This window comes from Procambarus clarkii, chromosome 49 (genome assembly GCF_040958095.1).
Source record: "Procambarus clarkii isolate CNS0578487 chromosome 49, FALCON_Pclarkii_2.0, whole genome shotgun sequence".
In the NCBI taxonomy this organism is placed as follows: Eukaryota; Metazoa; Arthropoda; class Malacostraca; order Decapoda; family Cambaridae; genus Procambarus; species Procambarus clarkii.
This window is the reverse complement of record NC_091198.1, coordinates 7,841,373-7,864,954: the sequence shown is the minus strand read 5'-3', so window position 1 is coordinate 7,864,954 and position 23,582 is coordinate 7,841,373. Positions and strand designations below refer to the sequence as shown.

Below are 23,582 nucleotides of genomic sequence, written 5' to 3'. Positions count from 1 at the left end.
TGTACCTCTGTTCGCTCTTTCCCACGTGGTGCCTCCCTGCATACCAGGCGTGGTAAGTGTGGCAGTGTTACGCACTGGAGAGGAAATGTGAGGCATGTGGCCGGCACTTGTTCCTGTCACTGTGCCACTGGCCCTCCCTCGCCTCCCCCCTCCCCACCACCACTACCTTGCCCACCATCACCACCATCACTAGCACCATTATCACCAGTATCACGCCAAAAACAATAAGTATTCACTGGGGGCAGTAAGTAGGTTGATAAAGGGAAAGTGGGGTGGGTGGTGGTCGATCAAGGGGTGACTGTACTGTAATGTATTAATCACCAGGAACCCATAATTGAACGTATACTCCTCCTCCCACACTCTTCCCCTTCCCTCCTCTTCTTAGTTTTCCTCCTTCATAGTACTTCTTTTACCATCACTCGTATTTTCAAAGCTATTGTCTTATAAGACAATAACCACACACTAGAAGGTGAAGGGACGACGACGACGTATCAGTCCGTCGTGGACCATTCTCAAGTCGATTGAGAAGTCGGTGGGAATCGAAGATTCGTCGTTGGAGGAAGTGAGAAGTTACCTAGTGTCTGGTATGGCAACCTGTCCTTAGAGAGGCGTGGTACTTTCTCTGCTTGAATCACTTGTGATATACATATCAATAGATTGTTATGTGTTTGTGTATATGTATTTGTGTACGTGTGTATATATCTCTGTAATATTAACAATTGTGCAACTAGTTTCACAAGATTGACACTTAGCTAAGCGAACTATAGGGTTCAGTTCCTGAACTTTTATGTACCTCTGTAACCCTTTCCACCAAAGCCGACGAGATAGTTATGGGGCGCATAATAAATAAATTAAATTTATTTATTATACAACACCTTGCAAGATGGCCCCAAATGAGCCCCATGGTTGGCATGGAGAGCACCCTGGGAGCAATATGTGACGGGTAGTTATTGTGTTGAGAGGTGCTGGTCTGCCCCACTGGGTGCTGGGCGTGCGTGGTAACCGGTAATATAGGGTTGCTAATGCTGCTGCTGTTATTGTCGCTGCTGGTGTTGTGTACCCAGATTGTGCAAAAGGTAGTAGTAGTCTCAGTGTGCAGGCGGCAGTAGTAATATATGGAGCATGTGGATGAGTTTTAGGAGTATGGTAAATAGATTGGAGGCAGTATGTGGTTGGCTCTCTGGGTCACTTGGTCACGGCAGTTTGGCTACACACGACTCTCGACTAGAGTCGGCGAGTTGTTGTTATTGACATCTTTATTGACAACAATTAATTACAATTTTGCCTAATCTGAGGAATTCAATTGGGTCTTATTAAGGTGTGGAAAATGCTGGTATTAACTGTCACACAGGACAAGACAAGAGGACCATACACAAGACAATAGGCCTACACTGTAGGCTGAAGCACTCGGGGAAGTGTCCGGAAGTGCAGTTTGGGACGGTCATTGTCACGCCTCATAGGTATGAGAACATGGGTTCACATGTTGACCAGAAGTGGTCTGAGGAAGCTGAATAAAAAAGTCGACAGCATTTGACAGAGCTCATTACTGGACGGGACGTCAATGTAGTAGTACGGACTGTGCCGGGCTGGCTGAGTACGGGTTTGACACGTCCAGCTCCTCACGCCCCTCCTCACACCCACCGAGTGGCCCCGACGTCCCTGGTGAATGTTGCGAGTTGCTTTCTTGTGAGTATGAGTGACTGACTTTAGCCTGGTGATTTGAGAGAGAACTAAGGCAGATTAGTGACTTGGAGATCAGTGATATTAGGATTTAGGATGTGACCAGCGGTGACTGGTGAGGATCGTGGTTTGGGACTCGCATAGGAGTTGTGGGCTGGTGTATATGTGTGATAAATTGTGTACATAGATATACACTTAGGTGTGTTTAGTTAACCCCTGAGTTTCCTTGCCGTGTAGGAGGCTGGTGCATGCATGAAGAGGTATTGGTGCTTATGAATACACCATTGGTGGTTATAATGTGGCCTTATATAGTGTTAGTGTGAATTAATGGAATACTGAGTATAATTAGTACAGTAGTGTGTTTGGCACAACATTAATGCTGTTGTTACTGATGAAGATGATGCTGCTACTGGTGGTGCTGCTGCTCTTATTGCTGTTGTTGATGTTGCTGGCGATGTTGTTGTTGTTGCTCAAGCTACTGCTGTTTCTGGTGGTAGTGTTGCTACTCTTATTGATGCTGTCGCTGAAGCTTCTGCCTCATCAAAGCAGTAGCTACTTATACCGTTTATCGAGGCTGTTGTTGCTACTGCTGTTTCTGGTGGCGGTGCTGCTACTCTTATTACTGCTGCTGCTGCTGCTGCTGCTGCTGTTGCTGAAGCTACTACTGGTGTTGCTACTGCTGTTTCTGGTGGTGGTGTTGGTGGGAGCGTGCCGGGCGGCGCCCTTGCCAGGGTATTTGTGGCGCGCGCCCTCTGCACTTGCTGGGTCCTGAGGGTCACGCCAACACTGCCACACGTCAACACACTAATATCGGCCTCCGTGCATGCCTCAGGCTCCCGCATTTTAATCCTATTGCACCTGTTGAGGAACATCTGCAAGAGTGAACCATGATTGCCTTTGCAAATGTTGGAGGTTGCAAATGCCTTGCAACCAACCAGGTGAGGTAGCAACAGTACCCACACTTGCTGAACATTCAAATCGTCACACTGCATTCGTCTATATTTGCACTCAAGGAATGTATGCTTACAAACCAGGATAGAATATCAGGACCATAAAAGCATAGAAATGGGCGGTTTTACTTCAAAATAGAACAAACGGTAAACTTCGCTAAAAGTTAGGTTAGTGAATTTACTCTTAAACACATTAAGTAAACCCGTGTAAACTGTGCGTGTTTCCCCAGGAGAAAACTGGTTGTAATACTTATTCCGTATTGGGTAAATACATAATAAAACGCCCTTAGATTCCCGAATAGTTCAATTCATGGCGAGATCCAAGAGTGACACACAGCTGGGCTCTAAGATAGGTTAGTGAAGGTGAGAACCAGGTGGGTAAGGAAGGCACCGAGTGCCCAGGGCACGGTGGGGCACGCTGGGGCCAGCAACCAGATGCCAGAGACGCCGACCTCATCACCGGTGACTGTACCCTCACTATCACAAAGGCTTATTCTTGATACCCTCTCTTGGTCTCGCTCCTATCATTTCAGCTTCATTCACAGAATGTGACCCGATGCTTAGCTCTTTGACCGCGCATTTTCTAACAGCTTGATGCAGACACGAGTAAAAAATGCACAAATAGTAGATAAGAAGGGGCGCGCGCGCTGACACACACACACACACACACACACACACACACACACACACACACACACACACACACACACACACACAGACCTACCAGAAATATGGAAGACGGCGAATGTGGTCCCAATATACAAAAAGGGCGACAGACAAGAGGCACTGAACTACAGGCCAGTGTCCTTGACTTGTATACCATGCAAGGTGATGGAGAAGATCGTGAGAAAAAACCTGGTAACACATCTGGAGAGAAGGGACTTCGTGACAAATCGCCAACATGGATTCAGGGAGGGTAAATCTTGCCTTACAGGCTTGATAGAATTCTACGATCAGGTGACACAGATTAAGCAAGAAAGAGAGGGCTGGGCGGACTGCATTTTCTTGGATTGTCGGAAAGCCTTTGACACAGTACCGCATAAGAGGCTGGTACATAAGCTGGAGAGACAGGCAGGTGTAGCTGGTAAGGTGCTCCAGTGGATAAGGGAGTATCTAAGCAATAGGAAGCAGAGAGTTACGGTGAGGGGTGAGACCTCCGATTGGCGTGAAGTCACCAGTGGAGTCCCACAGGGCTCTGTACTCGGTCCTATCTTGTTTCTGATATATGTAAATGATCTCCCGGAGGGTATCGATTCATTTCTCTCAATGTTTGCGGACGATGCTAAAATTATGAGAAGGATTAAAACAGAAGAGGACTGTTTGAGGCTTCAAGAAGACCTAGACAAGCTGAAGGAATGGTCGAACAAATGGTTGTTAGAGTTTAACCCAACCAAATGTAATGTAATGAAGATAGGTGTAGGGAGCAGGAGGCCAGATACAAGGTATCATCTGGGAGAGGAAATTCTTCAGGAGTCAGAGAAGGAAAAAGACTTGGGGGTTGATATCACGCCAGACCTGTTTCCTGCAGCACATATCAAGCGGATAACATCAGCGGCATATGCCAGGCTGGCCAACATACGAACGGCATTCAGAAACTTGTGTAAAGAATCATTCAGAACTTTGTATACCACATATGTCAGGCCAATCCTGGAGTATGCAGCCCCAGCATGGAGTCCATATCTAGTCAAGGATAAGACTAAACTGGAAAAGGTTCAAAGGTTTGCCACCAGACTAGTACCCGAGCTGAGAGGTATGAGCTACGAGGAGAGACTACGGGAATTAAACCTCACTTCGCTGGAAGACAGAAGAGTTAGGGGGGACATGATCACCACATTCAAGATTCTGAAGGGGATTGATAGGGTAGATAAAGACAGTCTATTTAACACAAGGGGAACACGCACAAGGGGACACAGGTGGAAACTGAGTGCCCAAATGAGCCACAGAGATATTAGAAAGAACTTTTTTAGTGTCAGAGTGGTTGACAAATGGAATGCATTAGGGGGTGATGTGGTGGAGGCTGACTCCATACACAGTTTCAAGTGTAGATATGACAGAGCCCGATAGGCTCAGGAATCTGTACACCTGTTGATTGACGGTTGAGAGGCGGGACCAAAGAGCCAGAGCTCAACCCCTGCAAACACAACTAGGTGAGTACACACACACACACACACACACACACACACACACACACACACACACACACACACACACACACACACACACACACACACACACACACAGTAGGCTCAGGAATCTGTACGTCAGTTGATTGTCGGTTGAGAGGCGGGACCAAAGACCCAGAGCTCAACCTCCGCAAGTACAACTAGGTGAGTACACCCAATATATGCAGCACTTGTATGATGCCCAAATCTCAAGAAGCGCACAAACTGGAAAAGATGCAACGTCATGCTACAAAATGGCTTCCGGAACGGAAGAACAAGAGTTAAGGAGACTGAAGGTGTTAAACATGCCAAAATTAGAAGATAGAAGAAAAAGGAGATATGATCACCACTTGCAAAATACTAATAGGAATAGACCAAATTGACAGAGGAATTCCTGAAACCAGCAACTTCACGAACAAGAGGACAGATTCAAGCTAAGGAAACAAAGATGCCGAAGAAATATTAAAGTTTTCTTTTGCAAACAGAGTGGTAGACGGTTGGAACAAGCTAAATGAGAAGGTGGTGGAGGCTAAAACCGTCAGTAGCTTCAAAACGTTGTATGACAGAGTACTGGGAAGACGGGACACCACGAGCTTACCTCTCATGCTATAACTACACTCGTGTAATTACACACACACATCGCTGTGTGTGTGTGTGTGTGTGTGTGTGTGTGTGTGTGTGTGTGTGTGTGTGTGTGTGTGTGTGTGTGTGTGTGTGTGTGTGTGTGTGTGTGTGCGCGCGCGCTCACACAACCTCACGTCGCTGGAAGACAGAAGAGTTAGGGGGGACATAATCACAACGTACAAGATTCTCGGGAATTGACAAAGTAGATAAAGACAGGCTATTTAACACAAGGGGCACACGCACTAGAGGACACATTTGGAAATTAAGTGGCCAAATGAGCCACAGAGATATTAGAATTTTTTTTAGTATCAAAGAAGTTGACAAATGGAATGCATTAGGCAGTGATGTGGTGGAGGCTGACTCCATACACAGTTTCAAGTGTTGATATGATAGAGCCCAGTAGGCTCAGGAATCAGTTGATTGACAGTTGAAAGGCAGGATCAAAGAGCCAGAGCTCAACACCCGCAAGCACAAATAGGTGAGTACACACACAAGAAGCGAGAACGTAGCTGTACAGGAAAAGTTGCAAGTGGCCGAGTACGCAGAGATATTGGATATAGATACACCGGTTGCTTGATAGGTGTGTATTCACCTAGTTGTGTTTGCGGGATATCTTGAGGTTATCTTGAGATGATTTCGGGGCTTTTAGTGTCCCCGCGGCCCGGTCCTCGACCAGTCCTCCACCCCCAGGAAGCAGCCCGTGACAGCTGACTAACACCCAGGTACCTAATTTACTGCTAGGTAACAGGGGCATAGAGTGAAAGAAACGCTGCCCATTTGTTTCTGCCGGGCCCGGGAATCGAACCCCGGTCCACATGACTACGTATCAAGCGTGCTGCCCACACAGCCACCGGTATGTGTGTTGCTTAGCTGGATAAGAGGCAACGCTTATAATTAAGAATCAAAACGATGTGAGCTGCAGAGTCAAGTGCCAGGAGTCAGCTGATTCACAGTGCCAGGATGAGGGTCGGGTGGCTAGCAGTGCCAGGAATGAGGGGTCGGGTGGCTAGCGGTGCCAGGATGAGGGGTCGGGTGGCTAGCGGTGCCAGGATGAGGGGTCGGGTGGCTAGCAGTGCCAGGAATGAGGGGTCGGGTGGCTAGCAGTGCCAGGATGAGGGGTCGGGTGGCTAGCAGTGCCAGGGATGAGGGGTCGGGTGGCTAGCAGTGCCAGGGATGAGGGACCGGGTGGCTAGCAGTGCCAGAGATGAGGGGTCGGGTGGCTAGCAGTGCCAGGATGAGGGGTCGGGTGGCTAGCAGTGCCAGGATGAGGGGTCGGATGGCTAGCAGTGCCAGGGATGAGGGGTCGGGTGGCTAGCAGTGCCAGGGATGAGGGACCGGGTGGCTAGCAGTGCCAGGGATGAGGGGTCGGGTGGCTAGCAGTGCCAGGATGAGGGGTCGGGTGGCTAGCAGTGCCAGGATGAGGGGTCGGGTGGCTAGCAGTGCCAGGGATGAGGGGTCGGGTGGCTAGCAGTGCCAGGGATGAGGGACCGGGTGGCTAGCAGTGCCAGGGATGAGGGGTCGGGTGGCTAGCAGTGCCAGGATGAGGGGTCGGGTGGCTAGCAGTGCCAGGGATGAGGGGTCGGGTGGCTAGCAGTGCCAGGGATGAGGGGTCGGGTGGCTAGCAGTGCCAGGGATGAGGGGTCGGGTGGCTAGCAGTGCCAGGATGAGGGGTCGGGTGGCTAGCAGTGCCAGGATGAGGGGTCGGGTGGCTAGCAGTGCCAGGGATGAGGGACCGGATGGCTAGCAGTGCCAGGGATGAGGGGTCGGGTGGCTAGCAGTGCCAGGGATGAGGGACCGGGTGGCTAGCAGTGCCAGGGATGAGGGGTCGGGTGGCTAGCAGTGCCAGGATGAGGGGTCGGGTGGCTAGCAGTGCCAGGATGAGGGGTCGGGTGGCTAGCAGTGCCAGGGATGAGGGGTCGGGTGGCTAGCAGTGCCAGGATGAGGGGTCGGGTGGGTAGCAGTGCCAGGATGAGGGGTCGGGTGGCTAGCAGTGCCAGGATGAGGGGTCGGGTGGCTAGCAGTGCCAGGGTGAAGGTCAGCTGACCTAGTGTCTAACGTGTCTCCCTCAAGAGACTGTCTTGCCACGAACTCTGTATAGTTATATGATAAAAGCTAAAAATGCCGGTGCAAGAAACTAGCAAATGATTATAACAGGAATTTATTCGAGGAAAATTCTTCACTGCAGAGATATTTAACGTGTTGCTAGAATACAGGAAAGCATCAAATATAGAGATAGGCTGCGGAACACAGCTGTTATCGCTTGCATAACTTCCCTCAGGATTATTATTAACACATTGTCACAATTAGCACTCGTTCTCTGCCCCCACAAGAGTTAAAAACAAAGTGTAATCAGGAGAACCAGTATGTAGTTTAACAAACGACACAACGATAAGGGATCAGACAAACCTGTCGACAGGACCACTTGGGGTTCCGACGAAGCTGTCGTGGAGGAGGAAGGTGGGATTCCCTCGATGCACACACACTCACTCACCCGCCACTACTGTGTGCGCCCGGCGTCCACCTGCCCAGGCCTACCTTACCCAGTTCTTGGCACCGGCACCATTGCCTCCTGCCAACCACATTGCGTCACGACGCCCTCGGGGATGTTCCACCCGAGGGGAGTCAAGGGTGCCTATCTTCTCCCCTTCCCTTTACCTTTCCGTGCTCCAGTTCTCCTCATTCCTTCCTGACCCCAATAGAACTCCGTGTATTTCTTCCATCACACACTTACCATTATGTATAAGGCAGAGAATTTTTTATGCACAAGGCAGGTTTTGCGCTTCATATTATCCCGGCCTTATTGGAGCTCGACCTCTACCCCTAACCTCGCTCAAGCGCTCTGCTCCAGGCCTTGCACAAGCTCTCCGTTTACGGCCACCGCCAGCACCACGTCCCAAGTGACCGCCAGCACCACGTAACAAGTGTCCTCGTCTCATCCTATCACGACACCCAAAATCATGGTAAAATGTTGACTAGACCACACACTAGAAGGTGAAGGGACGACGACGTTTCGGTGCGTCCTGGACCATTCTCAAGTCACATCGACTTGAGAATGGTCCAGGACGGACCGAAACGTCGTCGTCCCTTCACCTTCTAGTGTGTGGTCTGGTCAACATACTTCAGCCACGTTATTGTGACTCATCGCCTGATCATGGTAACAGTTTCTCATGGAGGCCATATATATATATATATATATATATATATATATATATATATATATATATATATATATATATATATATATATATATATAAATATATATATATATATATATGTCGTACCTAATAGCCAGAACGCACTTCTCAGCCAACTATGCATGGCCCAATTTGCCTAATAAGCCAAGTTTTCATGAATTAATGTTTTTTCGACTACCTAACCTAACCAAACTTTTTCTGCTACCTAACCTAACCTAACCGATAGAGATAGGTTAGGTTAGGTTAGGTTAGGTAGGGTTGGTTAGGTTCGGTCATATATCTACGTTAATTTTAACTCCAATAAAAAAAAATTGACCTCATACATAATGAAATGGGTAGCTTTATCATTTCATAAGAAAAAAATTAGGAAAAATATATTAATTCAGGAAAACTTGGCTTATTAGGCAAATCGGGCCTTGCATAGTAGGCTGAGAAGTGCGTTCTGGCTATTAGGTACGACATATATATATATATATATATATATATCCATATATATCCATTATCGTGAGAAACTACACATCCCCTTCAAAACTACCTGGATAATTTTCTAGATATTTTTATTTATATATACAAGAGTTTTTACATTCTTGTAAAGCCATTAGCACGCATATAGTTTCGGGCATGTCCTTAATCCTAATTTCCCTGTAACACTACCCACCAAATCGTTTTAACAACCAGGTACCCATGCTGGGTGAACAGAGGCGTGCAGTTAAGGATTTGTGATCTGAAAGCATATTATGGTTCCAATAATAATCTACATGTAAATTGGCACATGAACCTTGTCACAAATTATTACATAGCCTTCCCGGTTTGGTGCCTTCTATTGATAATTACTTACTTGTCACAGATTATTCTGATGTTATAAATTTAGTGTATTATAAATTGTTGGTTTAAAATATAAAGTGTATGCTGAAAATGTTTACTTTGAAGAACTTGTTCTGTAAACAGAATATTCAAGCACACTGAAATAGTTTTCAAATTCCATATTTCACATTACATTAATATTGTTTATTGACAATCAAATGTAAATGAAACCTAACCTAACCACGGATAAAGTAGATAATAGTACTAATTATGTAATGTTCCCAATCTATTCCCTTGAGTGGATCTCCTTCCTAAAGACAGGTTGATCCATCTTGTGGGTAAGTGACAGGAGTTAGTCACACATTGAGTTCCTCGGGTGAAGGGCCTCGCCCTTCGGGGGGGGGGGGGGGGGGGTCCGGCCAGCTGGCCTGCGGTGGGGGTGCAGCGCCGGTCCCCAAGTGTCCCGCTGTCCGCAGCTAATCCTTTGCCCAGTCTAGGTGCTAGCAAGAGTCAGGAAACACTTCTTATTCCTTGGCGGCCGGCCTCACGCCGTGGGAAAAACTTCTCCCATTTGTCATATCAGTTTTCCCCAGTCACTAGGTATTTTCTGCCCGCCTGTTAATTCTAGGATTTCCCATTATGTCTTGGTCGGGCTCCGTTAAGTGTTGTGTCTATACACTTTATTTCCCCTTTGTGTCCTGACTGTTATACCTAGTTCTAATTATATTTCATCTGCCATTAGGTCTCTGCAGAACGTGTTTGCCATGTCTAGGCTATGCTTACTACTACGGGGGTACATTTTAAGTTAATTAGTCCTCAGACATGGACATGTTACATTTGTTAATTCCTACTTATATTATTTACATGTTCTGCAGAATTTAATTTACTAATAAAAAATTTAAGCCCATTCGGCCTGTGTCTTTTTCCCCCTGATCAGAATTTTTTTTTTTTTTTTACCGACGCTCTCCCTATTGATGAGAACTACAACCTAATGAAGATAAATGTTAATTTTATGTAGATACTGTAATAAACGAAAGTTTTTAATGTCATCAGAGAAGCAGAAATATAGGCAAATTTTAAATCCCTTGTCATAAATATAACTGAAGTGAAAGCAAAGATATATGCATTTTGATAGATACAAAGACAGCTCTTTAACACGGGTGGAACACGAACAAGGGGAACTTAGTACCCAAATGAGCCACAGAGATATTAGAAAGAATTTTTTCAGTGTCAGAGTAGTTAACAAATGGAATGTATTAAGCAGTGATGTGGTGGAGGCTGACTCCATACACAATTTCAAATGTAGATGTGATAGAGCCCAGTACGCTCAGGAACCTGTACACCTGTTGATTGACGGTTGAGAGTCGGGACCAAAGAACCAAAGCTCAACCCCTGCAAGCACAAATTAGGTGAGTACAACTAGGTGAATACAGCTGAGGGGCGGGACCAAACAGCTGAAGCTCAATTCCCTACGCATAACTAGGCGAGTCCATAGGAATTACCGTTTATCCTGGCGCCATCTATGTTATGACAGCAGTACTACTAATGTTCCCACGTTATGTGATAATCGCTATACGGGTGTTACGGTCAGTTGCTCTTCTATATATGTTTATGGACAACGTAGGTGATTTGAGGCAATTTGCGGCCAGAGTGAAATAGTATCCACGTGGTGAGTGATGGAGGAGGATATATACTGCTGTGTACTCGACCAGCGGGTGAGAGGTAAGTTATATCGAACAATTATGGGGAATAGATGGGTTATTTTAAGCGTAGAATGTCAGGTAACCGGTAACTACACAGATGGGGTAGTGTTTTTTTAAGTCTTTATTTACTAAAGTTGAACATTACATTATGCCTTTAGCTGAACAAGTCTACTGGTGGGGGAAGTAGACGGGTTTTATGAAAGTATTTTACCTAAATATTTGTATTTGGTTTAGTTCAGCCGTTACCAGGGAGGGTGTTCCTTTAATCTAATCTAAAAATTCTAGCCGGACAAAGTGATTAAATAAAGAAATTGAATAGAACGAAGTGGTTTGCCAGGGTGCTTAACATTTAGTTTAGTTCACTTACTATGCAGCCCATGCTTAAAGAATGCAAGTTTATCATATTGAATTTACCGTAGTTTTACTGCATTTAATATACCGTTTTTACCCTATTTAATTATGTCGGGTAAAGGCCGGTCGTGGAAAGTTCCTAATATAGCAAGTTTTAAAGGAAAAGTTTGAGTTAACTTTAACGCTTAAGTTAGTGACCAATTAGCTTAGTCTGTTGTGAGTAAAGTTACTAGAATCTAACATTGCAAGTGCCATTTCTCTACTTTTTGAGAAACATGACTAGATACATGAATCGCATAGTTTTATTACTAAATGTTCATGGATTAGGTTGCATAGTTGAGGAAATGGTGATAAGGTTTGTGATTTTGTGTACCTTGACTTCAGCAGAGATTTTGATAGTGGCGCAAAATTGATAGGGGCTCGGATCATTGGGAATGCTGACTGAAGTTGATTAGGTCATGGCTATACCAAAGGAAATTAGTATAAATGGGGTTAAGTTGGGAGAAGTGTTGTAAGTAGTGCCTAAAAGCTCTCCTTGGACCTCGTCGCAAGATTATGGTTTAGACTGCAATAGTTGCAGAATTGGCAAATAAAAAAATACCGATGCCCTATATAGTTTTGAAAGGGTTAAGACTACCAGATGCAGTTTAATGCGGACAAATGTAAGGTTTGGGGGCTAGGTAAAGATGGGATAGATGGTGTAGATTGTTAAGAGTATTAAATTTTTTGCAGGTGGTAAATTCTCCCCGAGCTGGCACTGCTCTCCAGCCTGGGATGTTGATTGGTTAGTCTTCAACTGCCTCCCAACATGGTAGTGAGGTCCTGAGCTGACATGCAGTGAGGAACGTTGAAAGCTTCCTGAATTGGCACATGGTATGCCTCGCTTTCAAACCAGCAGCTGGCACAAATGTTCCAGCTAACATCAGAATAGTGAATGAAGCCCACACTAAAATGTAAGTGGTACAGTAAATGGACACCCCCCCCCCTCCAATGTACACAACACTACAGTAAGTAGTGTTGTGTACATTGGAATTAGAGGGTAGAAGTTAATTGCTAAAAACCTATTAAATATTAGGGTATGGAAGTCTAGGCTTAGGCTAGTGGGTACCATATCTGCAAGTTTAGTCCTTTCAGGAATGTATTGAAAAGAATGGTATGTTGAAATTGTGAAAATTGTAATGTGGGGCATTAGATCTTAAACAGCGTAGTTGAGGGTGTTTTATTAATAATTTTAATGAAATATAAATCTTGTTAACATTAAATGTTTGTTAAATAAGCTTTAATCTATAAATGTATAACACTGTTAAGGGTAATCATGAGTCAAATAAAGTTAATGGCAGGAAAAGTTTTGTTCCAAGTGATGGTATTTTTCCCTTGAAAGTAAAAAAAAATAAATGTTTACTTTAGCTTGGTTTTAAATTTATATAGTTTTCCAGAATGTGGTTTGGAAAGTCCAGAAGTCCCTCTGTCGGTTGGAAGAGTTGTAGTAAAGGTTAATCTGAATAGATTTGCATAAAAGTAAAAAAATAGTAATAACTTAAACAATATAGCATTGGCTAAAGATAAATGTAAATTGCCATTGAAGTGCAGTTGTGGATAGTTTCTCAAATGACATTTACTGAAACTTAGCAAATTGATGCCATATATATTTATATTGCTAAATTAGATCTTTACTACTGCTACTAGAATATGTAGGAAAGGTAAATTCCTTAAAGAATTGTTTTCCATCTGAATTTGTAAAGTACTGAATGCCAATTTGAAAAGTAAAGGAAGATTGGCTTTAAATCTGAAATTAATTTGAAATAATTTTCAGGTGAAAGTGATTATGATGCATGGACTGGCTTGGAGTGAGGCTCCTTTACTCTGCAAAAGGAAGTCTACAAAAGTGGGTGAGTTTGAATTTGATGTTTTAGCTATATCAATGACCTAATCTTAATTCTCTTATCTAGTTCATTTATAGGTGTGTAACCATGTCCTACTGTTACAACCCACAGGGGATGATGCAGTTTGTACTGATCCTACCCCATTTCATAAAAGGGGACCAGGCAGTCTTGCAGATTTCCCTGGCTTGGCTTTTTCAGAGCTTTGCTCTACTACCCATCTAATAGATGGACTAGATTTGCATAGGTTTAGGGACCCTTAACAATGGTTACATTGTTAATTCTCACAGGGCTTGTTTGCTGAATGGGTGGATGCATCTAAAACTTTAGTGCCTGGCATGCATTGTACAGTGCTTTCAGTAAAGCATATGTACAATGTGTTGATGGCACTAAAGTGGTGGATGTATTTCACCCATTCAGGGAACAAGCTCTGCACTAAAACCAGAGGAAGGGATAGGCCTTGCTGAGCCTATCTTAAAAGATAGGATGTTAGGATTTTGTGGGCTTGTTATTAGGCATTGGTGATAATAAAAGTAGTGTCCCTGTTTAATGTTTATTTTTCTTTTACAGGTGATTGTCTCTGGAGTTGTCTTGGCCTTTTGGATCTTCTGTTCATCTAGGAGCATGTCCCACAACCTGAAATGGTAATAAATATTAGATGTATTATAAATACTATATGTAAAACTTATTAAATAAAACTATTTTAATGAAACTACTTTATATACCTTATCCTGAAATTATACTGGAAATTGTTTACTACTATTGATGCAATGTTTAAACATCTGATTTTTTTACTTTGAAAATAAATACTTGGTAAAATTTACACCTATTTGTAATTTGTTACATAGGTGCATGTAAAATGCATTGAAAAGATGTAAAAGTGGACTACCTATTCAGTTTACATAAACAAATATTGCAAATTAGTCTGACATTAAAGTGGAAGAAACTTTACTTTCAAATATGAAAACTAAAATATTTACTAAATTTAAAGCTATGCAACACCTAAGCTTTGTACAAGTTATGATTAAATTAACTAAAGATCATTGTTAAATTTACAAAACATTAGAAAAGTGACACTGAAGCATCTATACAACATGGTTTTTCAGTCTTTGGTAACTTATTTAATCAAAGCTGTTGAATGATTTGTCTGCCAAACTCTTCAGATATTCTGAAATATTTTACCTAGATTAAAACCATCATTGTTTGAAAGGGCAAAACAGATTACTGTCAATTAGTTTGACCTAACATCTGCAAGGTCCTGAAGGAATGGAATTTTTTTTTTTTTTAAAACTTTGTTTGCTAAAAACAAACCCTGCCTAATGAACCTGCTCATTGTTTTTAGAAATGGTAATTGCAACATTACCAAAAGGCCATTGTTTTAATAGCTAAAGTACCAAATGAAAGACCAAGAAGCAACAAACAGATACATGGTAGAAAGGACAAAAGAATGGTTACGAGGACCCTTTCATTTGTTAAAGAAATGACTGGGGAAAAATGCTGTCATACCACAAGGGGTCTTAACCCTTACCGTATACATCACTGACATCAATCTAAATATTACCAACCACAAAAATTGCTGATAACATGTTATAAAAAAAATAAAGAATATAATATTGAGGCCTTAATGCAGATCTCTAACTCTACAAATAGTAACAAGACTGGCAATTTCGTAATATAAAACAGAAAAAAATCCAAGACCTTGCACGTGAGCCAGAACAATCCATATCACAACTACCACATTAAAATGAAACAACAATGAAGGTAAGGTAATTACCAAAAGAAGGCACCAAACCGGGAAGGCCATGTAGCACCATCAGAGGGCGCTAAATATCACCAAGAATGCCAATACGAGAACAAAAACGCATAAGGCGAACGATATCAAATGTATCCAATTCACCTAGAATTCTATCGAGGGACGAGGGACGGTCGGAAAGCAAGACACACGCTCCTCCTGGAAGTCAGGACATTCAACAAGGATATGCACAACTGTAAGAGGGACAACGCAAATCGGACAATAAGGAGCAGGGCGGCGCTCCATTAAGTGACCGTGGGTTAAGCGGGTATGACCAACCCACAGCCGTGCCAAAGCAGTGTCCCACCGCCGGTTACGGTGGTAGGAGGAAGGCCACGGGGACACACTAAGTTTGAGAGTACGCAGCTTGTTACCAACCACAGAGGACCAACAACCCTGCCAACGGGGAAGAATGAATAACAGGATAAAAGTCGGAATAAGGAATACCTTTACGGGAGATGGGACAAGAACGGATAGCTTCCTTAGCGGCAGCATCCGCACACTCATTGAAACACCAATATGGCTGGGACCCCAGCAAAACTCTACTGATTTAAATTTACTAGAAATAAGAAACAGCCAATGTTGAATCTCAATGACCACCGGATGGACAGGATTAAAGGACCCTAGAGCCATGAGGGCACTACGAGAATCAACTACAACCACAAAGGAGGAATGAGAATGAGAAAGCAAGAGGCATAGAGAATAGCATAAAGTTCTGCCGTAAAGACGCTAGCCTCCGAAGGGAGGCGACACATGTAAGTACGGTCAGGAAAAACAACAGAGTAGCCCACACCATCCGCAGACTTAGACCCATCAGGGAAGATGGAAATAGAGTGGGAGTGCGAAGAAAAGTGCTCAAGGAAGAGGCTTTTCAGAATTGTAGGAGGGGTAAAGGCTTTAGTAATACAAGTCAAGGACGTACAAAACTTGGGAAGGGGGACTCTCCATGGAGGTAATGAAGGAACATTACAAGGAGAAACATTAGAAATATGAACAGAAAGAGAATCCTGTAAGCGAGATAACTGGACAGAAAGTGGGAGACAATGGAGAGGAACAGGAACCACAGGAGGAGGAAAAGTCAATGCACGACAGAGGCGAGAGGAAGGATGTTGGAAGGACCGCGCAAGATAGCGAAGACAGTAGCGATCACGGCAGTCCTGAAGAGAGAGAAAGCCAGTGTCAACATACAAACTAAGGGCGGGAGTCGAACGAAAGCCACCAGAGCCAAGACGCAACCCAGTATGGTGCAAAGCATCAAGACGGCGAAGAGTAGAAGGAGAAGCAGAAGAGTATGCAGGGCAACCATAATCGAGTTTAGACAGGACGAGAGAGGAGTGCACATAGAGGAGCGTGCGCCTATCCGCTCCCCAAGAAGTATGGGACAAAACCTTAAGGAGGTTAAGGACCTTAGAGCATTCAACTCGGAGGCAAGAGATATGGGCTGACCAAGACAAACGAGTGTCAAAGACTAACCTCAAAAGCTTCACGGAATCCCTGTACACAATGAGATGACCATAAAGCAACAACAATGAAGTAAAGGTCCTTTCAGTAAGAATCTATCATTCACTGAAAGTTGCTGCAGTTAAAAATAAAAGAAAATACAAGTCCCTAGAAATAAACAAGCAACCTTTTTGACTAAGGAAAAGAAGGTAGTTATTCTACTGTATAAATCTAAGTATTCACTTAGATAACTGTATCCAAGCATAGAGGTTCCCCCCCCCCCTTCCCTTTCAGAAAAACATCTACTTTCGAAAAAGTTTAACAATGGCCAACAAAAATGATTCCAGAACTAAATTGCCTAATACCAGGAACAACTGAGAGCCATGACAAACACTGTAACCCTCTCCTACCCCCAAGTCTTATGCTATTTATGACCCAAGGTAATTTGAGATACTATACTGTACTTCCTACAGACGAGTCTAGTGAGAGGGTGATCTCCTGGCGATTAAATTGAAGCACGATACAGGTGTCAACGAACATCAGTCAGCCCACTTGTCAGCACAGTGGATAACTAATGACATCATAATCTGCAGTGTTGTATGCCTCCCTGTGGCCATTTAAATCAATAAAACACAGGGTTGTGGCAATGTTTACAGCATAAGGCAAGGTATAGAGGAATCCTGGAATGCCATGTAATGTGTAGTCCTTGAATGTGCTTTAGGCAACCAAATTGAATAACAACATTTCTGGTGTTCGGCTATATAATCCGAGTTTCTCATTCGGTATAATGTTTTAAACCTAAATAGGAATTCACTTTAAAAGTCAATTTATTTGGAAAGTGCTAACCAGATTCCAAATTACTGAGCTCTGAAAGTACTACAAGGCAAGTTTAACCGAATGAGTGTTTGCCTATCCATACCCCCATGAGGTATGTGACAACACTGAATAAAGAAAGGGTCTTTGAGCATTCACCGTGCAGGTATTTGACATGACCAATATAGCCAAGTGTTAAAGATCATTCTAAGCAGTTCTGCACAATCCATATACTATCAATTAATATAATTGCACAATGGTGCTTGGTGGATGATATTTCCTATTAAAACTCATTGGACAACTGTTTGTATAGACATTTTAAACCTACAAATGGTAGCCCTAGATATCGCACTACAGTATTAATTACAAGATGAACAATGTAAAATCAATACCACAACAGCAAAGGATGACGGCTTTTCAACAACCGACAAACACGCAGGTCTAACACCAGCCATCCCGAGAGAGGACGTCCCGAGCATGTACACCCCACAACTTTACATCAACTTTGCTACCTCACGCGAGCACGCAACAGCATGAGGATGCCATACTCCCAAACCAACTCCATGCACTTTGAGGCTTTAACAACTCAACATTTAAAAAGTTGATTTAAAAAATCAAACACCTGAATTTTTCCCTATTTAAATTTACTAGGGAAATGCACACCAAGCCATGAAACTTACAATGAAGATGAACAAACTACACACAACTGTCACCAAACTTCCACATACCACCCCCCTCTCACTCCTGCCCTCCCTCCTTAGGTGCTCTGATTGGCTGAGCACCTGAGCCACCACCACTCACCTCTTGTTGTGAGAGCCTAAAGCATGTTTGGTTGCACTTTAAAAGTTCCCGAGTGTACTCGCCTAACTGTGAGTACCGCCTGCCCGGTTCACCATTTTGTTTTTCAATCTACCTCAATTTACCCCTTTACAGTCAAATATTATGCAAAATTCTGTTTAAGACTTGTCCCTTCTTAACTTAAATAACTGCTTTGGCCATCTGCAATCTTTCTAGGTGGGTAACAATGACTCTTGAGGCCAGAAAGGACTTATCAGACGGCGATCATAACAATACGGTACACACACAAAATCACAACCTGATATACACCAAGCAGAAAATCCACTGGAGCTGTGAGGCGACGTAAACCCTTGCCCAAGGCACTGGCAGCTGTATACTCTACCACAGTATATTACTGACTTTGTAAAAGTCTTACAACCGGATTTCCCCATAAATCACAGCAAGTTTTGAGGCCACTCCTTGAGTCAACGTCTTACGTAAGACCTACAAGCACTCAGGTGAAGGCTGAAGCAGTTCAACACCATACGCCCCAACTTCAAATACACAGTTGAGAGGCGGGGCCAAAACGTGATTTTCTGTGTGTGCCTGAAGTTGGGGCATACGGTCTTGCTTCACCCTTCACTTTACCCTTCACCTGCGTACTTCAGGGGTTTTATTTAATACTTGGACTGGCTTCAGTAGGGCCTCCAGACTTTCTGTGGCTTCACAAGTGTCACGTGAATCCCCTGCATAGCAGTGGAACTGCCTTTTCCCTTCACCTTCAATGCCTCTGCACTGGAAGTATACATCTACACCAGCCCAGAAGAGTCATCAGTCCTGCCACCTCTCCATACCCCCCAGGGCCTGGCACGGCCTGGTACGACTCACAGGCAAGCCGGCCGCCACTGCTAACTGGCAGTTTGTCCCCACAAACAAGCAGTTCAACAAGCAGTTGCCTTCAACTGACAGTGGTACAGCTCAACACAAAGGCACCGCCAGCCACAACGAGCAGTTTGCTAGTTGACCAGATGTCCACCTCGTGTTGACACTGGATGAGTCATCACCGCCGGACTATATAAAGAGCGCTGCCTCCCTGGAGAGGCAGTCTCTCCCTTAGTGCTCTAGGATCACCTTCGTGTCTCTAACCCGTCGTCCGCTTCCAGCCAACGTCGTGAGACTGATGCCATGGTGGTATGGTAGCTGTCTTCAGAACACCAGTATATCTTCATACTTTTATTCATTGCTTATAGTTTATTTTTTGCATTTAAGGTCATACTAACTTGTTCACCTTTGCATTACATGATAGTCAAGTATTGTCATGTGTTATTTTTGTTCATTACTATTTCAGTAAATTGTTTAATTATTTATTTGACAATTTTCATTTTTTCCACCTGCAACTTACACACTGCAAGGCCAATAGCAGCATTTCTTTCATTTATGTGAGGGAGAGCCATACCATCTTGGTTCAGTATAGCTGTGATACCATAACCCGTCACACAAGATATCCAGTTGTAAGACTTTTACCATCAGTGGTGGTACAGTATGCAACTGGCAATGCCTTTGTTACAGGTTCGCTTCATCTCACAGCCCCAGTGAATTTTCTCACACATTTAAATACATGAAACAACTTTATTTGATACATTCCAAACCAAAGTACTGTACAGTACAGTAATTATCAAACCATCAAATGTGTGGGATAATCATAGTGCGCTAAATATCACTAACGTCGCCAATACAAGAACAAAAACGCATACGGCGAACAATATCAAAGCTATTGAATTTACCAAGAATTTTATCGAGGGACAATTGACAGTGAGGGATGGTCGGGAAGCAAGACACGTAAGTCCTGGAAGTCAGGACATGTAGAGACAACGGTTTGGACAATAAGAAGCAGGGCAGCGCTCCATTAAGTGCCCGTGAGTTAAACGTGTATGACCGATATACAACCTCGCCAGAGCCGTTTCCCACCACCGGTTACGGTGGTAGGAGGAAGGCCACGGGAACACACTACTCTTAAGAGCACGCAGTTTGTTACCAGTAACAAAAGACCAACAACCCTGACAACGGGCAAGAATGGGAAAATGAATAACTGGGTAAAAGTCATAATAAGGAATACCTTTAAGGGAGATGGGACAGGTGCGGATAGCTTTCTTAGCGGCAGTGTCCGCACGCTCATTTAAGAACACACCAATATGGGTGGGAATCAAGCGAAATTCCACTGTCTTAAATCTACTGGAGATAAGAAACAGCCAATGTTGAATTTCAACTACCAAAGGATGGACTGGATTAAAGGATTCTAGAGCCATGAGGGCACTGCAAGTGTCAACTACAAACACAGAGGAGGATTGACAGCGAGAAAAGAGTTGATGAAGAGCATAGAGAATAGCATAAAGTTCTGCCATGAAGATGCTAGTCTCCGGAGGCAGGAGACACAAAGGTGCAGTCAGGAAAAACAACAGAGTAGCCTACACCGTCTGCAGACTTAAGACCCATTGGTGAAGATGGAAATAGAGTGGAAGTGTGAAGAAAAGTGTTCAAGGAAAAGGTGATTTAGAACTGTAGGAGGGGTAAAAGTTTTAGTCATGTGGGTCAAGGCTTACAGAATTTAGGAACGGGGACCCCTCCATAGGGGCAAAGACGGAATGACACGAGGGGAAATATTGGTAACACAAACTGAAAGAGCATTTTGTAACAGACAACCGTACAGAAAGAGATAGGTGGTGAAGGGGAACAGGAACCACAGGATGGGTAAAGGTCAAGGCATGACATAAGCAAGAGTGAGGGTGCTGTAAGGACCGTGCAAGGTGGAGAAGACAGTAGCGATCATGGCGATCCTGTAGAAACAGGACGCCAGTTTCAACATACAGGCTTAGGGTAGGTGTCGAAGGAAAGGTACCAGAGCTGAGCCGTAACCCAGTATGATGCAGTGTGTCCGGATGGTGAAGGGTAGAAGGAGAAGCAGACGAGTAAACAGGGCCATAATCGAGTTTAGACAGAACGAGAGAGGAATGTAAAGAGAGGAGCAGTGTCGATTAGCTCCCCAAGAAGTATGGGACATGACCTAAAGTTAGTTAAGGGCCTTAGAGCATTCAACTCGGACGTAAAAAATATGGGGCGACAAAGACAAACGAGTGTCAAAGATTAGCCCTAAAAGCTTTAGCAGATTCTTTGTACAAAAGGGGATGACCCCTGTTACCTAACAGTAAATAGGTATCTGGGAGTTAGCTGTTACAGGCTGCTTCCTAGGGGGGTGCGTGTGTGGGAGAAAAAAAAATTTAGTAGTTAACCACTGAACTGCTCTGTCTCCAAATAACACCCTGGTGCACAAGAAATAAATTCTTTCCAAAAAATTTTTTTCTCTTCTTATATTGTTAAAATGCAGAGTCTGATCACAGGGAAACTAAACAAAAAATATTGTATGTGACTTACTTTAGCTGCGATGGAGCTGGGAAGTTGAGCAAATTATGGGCGCTGAGCGTTGGAGCGATGGGGGTCTGTCGGCCCCGCCACCCCGTGCGACGGCAGTTGCTGCGAATAAAATGTTGCGCAATTATTTTGAAGTTTCTCATACATTTCTTCCTTTTTTTTTGCTGTAATATTATTTAAAAGTGTATAATTTGTGGAATTTATATAATTCAAAGTATAGAACATCGCTATGCTCAAAATTATGGGCCTCATATATGCGACATATTCTACAATCAAACAGTGTTTTTGCTGTTATTACACTATATACACACATTGTATATACCCATCTACGTATGTATTCACCATAACGATCCACTATGTTGGTATGGTGAGCCCAAAAAACATGAGTGAGCTGCCACACCCTGCCAGTCCTCCCTCCCTCCTCCAACACATTACTCGCCAACATTCCTCCTCCCAAAATACTGTTATTGTGTTTATTACACTATTTACACACGTTATGTATAAGTATGTACATGTTTTATTCATGTACATACGTACATACTTGCCATCTCCTCACCTCTCTCTCTTGCCTACTTAATGCTCTTGCTTCCCTCATCTCATCACAATTGACTTTATAATGGTCCAGGACGGATCGAAATGTCGTCGTCTATTCAATTTCCAGTGTGTGGTTTGGTCAACAATGAAATCTTCATGCAAGATCTTATAAAGAAAACCCCTAGAACGAGTTTTGCAGATACAAAAGAGTTTAAGTTGAGTAGGGGATGGTTTGAGAAATTTTGAAAAAAGACGTGGTATTCATAGTGTTGTGAGGCATGGTGAGGGTGCCAGCTCAGACAAAGTAGGGGCTGAAAGATTTGTTCGTGATTTTAAAGATTTTGTAGATACTGTATTGATGGATATATTCCACAACAAGTGTTTAATTGTGAGGAGACATGGCTATTCTGGAAAAAATTGCCGAAGAGGACATACATTACCCAAGAGGAGACGTCATTGCCCGGACACAAGCTAACTTGGGCTAACTTGTGTCAGGATAGGCTAACTCTTGTGCTGTGTGGCGATTTGAAAATTAAACCCTTGCTCGTGTATCATTCCGAAAATCCAAGAGTTTTAAAAAATATATAACGTGCAGAAAAACTGTGATGTAGAGTGGTTTGCCCTGCCATCAAAAAGTATCTGCAAGAGAAAAGTTTGACACTAAAGGGCCTGCTTCTCGACAATGCTCCTGCTCATCCTCCAGACTTGGAGGATGCATTGTTGGGGCCACTTTTTTTTTTTTAGGGATATTCCTGCATGGGCCCTAAGTTTCTGGCTAATGAACCAATGACATGAAGGAGGAGTTTTCAACCTACCTTGTGTTAGGTGTGCAGGGGTCAATAGGCTGAACATAATGTCAGGAGCAAAGGGGGGGCGTTTGCCTCTTCAAACACAATTGTGACCATCTTCATCCCTTCGAACTATCCTAAATGCTCTCTTCACCTGTCTGACCAAATTGGGTGTCCAGACCACCTTTGAATCTGAAATTGTAAAATTAATAGTGATTTCAGAATATTCAGTCCATTTATACTAACAAAATTATATACAGTATACTGTAATTGAAATTTTACAGAATGATAAAGGCAATTTAGTAACTTTGTTAAAATGCACATGGGGGAAATACATGAAAATAGGTTAATATGGTTTGTAAGGTTGATGGGAAATGTTTATTACTTTTATGATTTAAAAGATGTATAGCCCTGATACTCCATCCTGGGTGCATTCCACCAGGTAATGACCACAGCAAAAGTTTTCCACGAGGCTCTATTGTCACACAAACTTTTCACATTTTCAAACTTGATTCATCTTTTTCCCCCTCGTTCCAGGGGTTTTCTTTAAAAGGTCTTCATGCAAATGCCTTGGTTTCTCACAAATGATGGCCTCTGAAATGCTATCACCTGCTAACTCTTTGTTGTGTATCCAAATTAATAAAAACTTTTCAACATCCTCAAG

The 23,582-nt window shown here is 43.5% G+C and overlaps 1 protein-coding gene, 1 long non-coding RNA gene and 1 pseudogene across 5 annotated transcripts in view; 1 reads left to right on the top strand and 2 right to left on the bottom strand.

Annotated features, from left to right (window-relative positions):
- LOC123763287 (titin homolog) overlaps positions 1-7,971 on the bottom strand; it is a 60,214-nt gene extending 52,243 nt beyond the window's left edge. For all 3 annotated transcript variants that reach the window (XM_045750417.2, XM_045750418.2, XM_045750422.2), the window contains exon 1: positions 7,823-7,971. The gene's annotated coding sequence lies outside the window, so the exon portion shown is untranslated. The remainder of the gene's footprint in view (positions 1-7,822) is intronic.
- The window catches only part of LOC138351312 (uncharacterized), a 52,851-nt gene extending 38,791 nt beyond the window's left edge, over positions 1-14,060 (top strand). Inside the window, exons 1-4 of one of the 2 annotated variants that reach the window (XR_011222405.1) lie at positions 10,437-11,136; positions 12,201-12,421; positions 13,282-13,357; positions 13,919-14,060. This is a non-coding gene — a long non-coding RNA (uncharacterized lncRNA). Of the gene's footprint in view, positions 1-10,436; positions 11,137-12,200; positions 12,422-13,281; positions 13,358-13,918 lie in introns of those variants that run through there. The other variant, XR_011222406.1, reaches the window with a different exon arrangement.
- Positions 13,888-23,582, bottom strand: part of LOC123763394 (ATP-dependent RNA helicase Ddx1-like) — a 36,573-nt pseudogene continuing 26,878 nt past the window's right edge.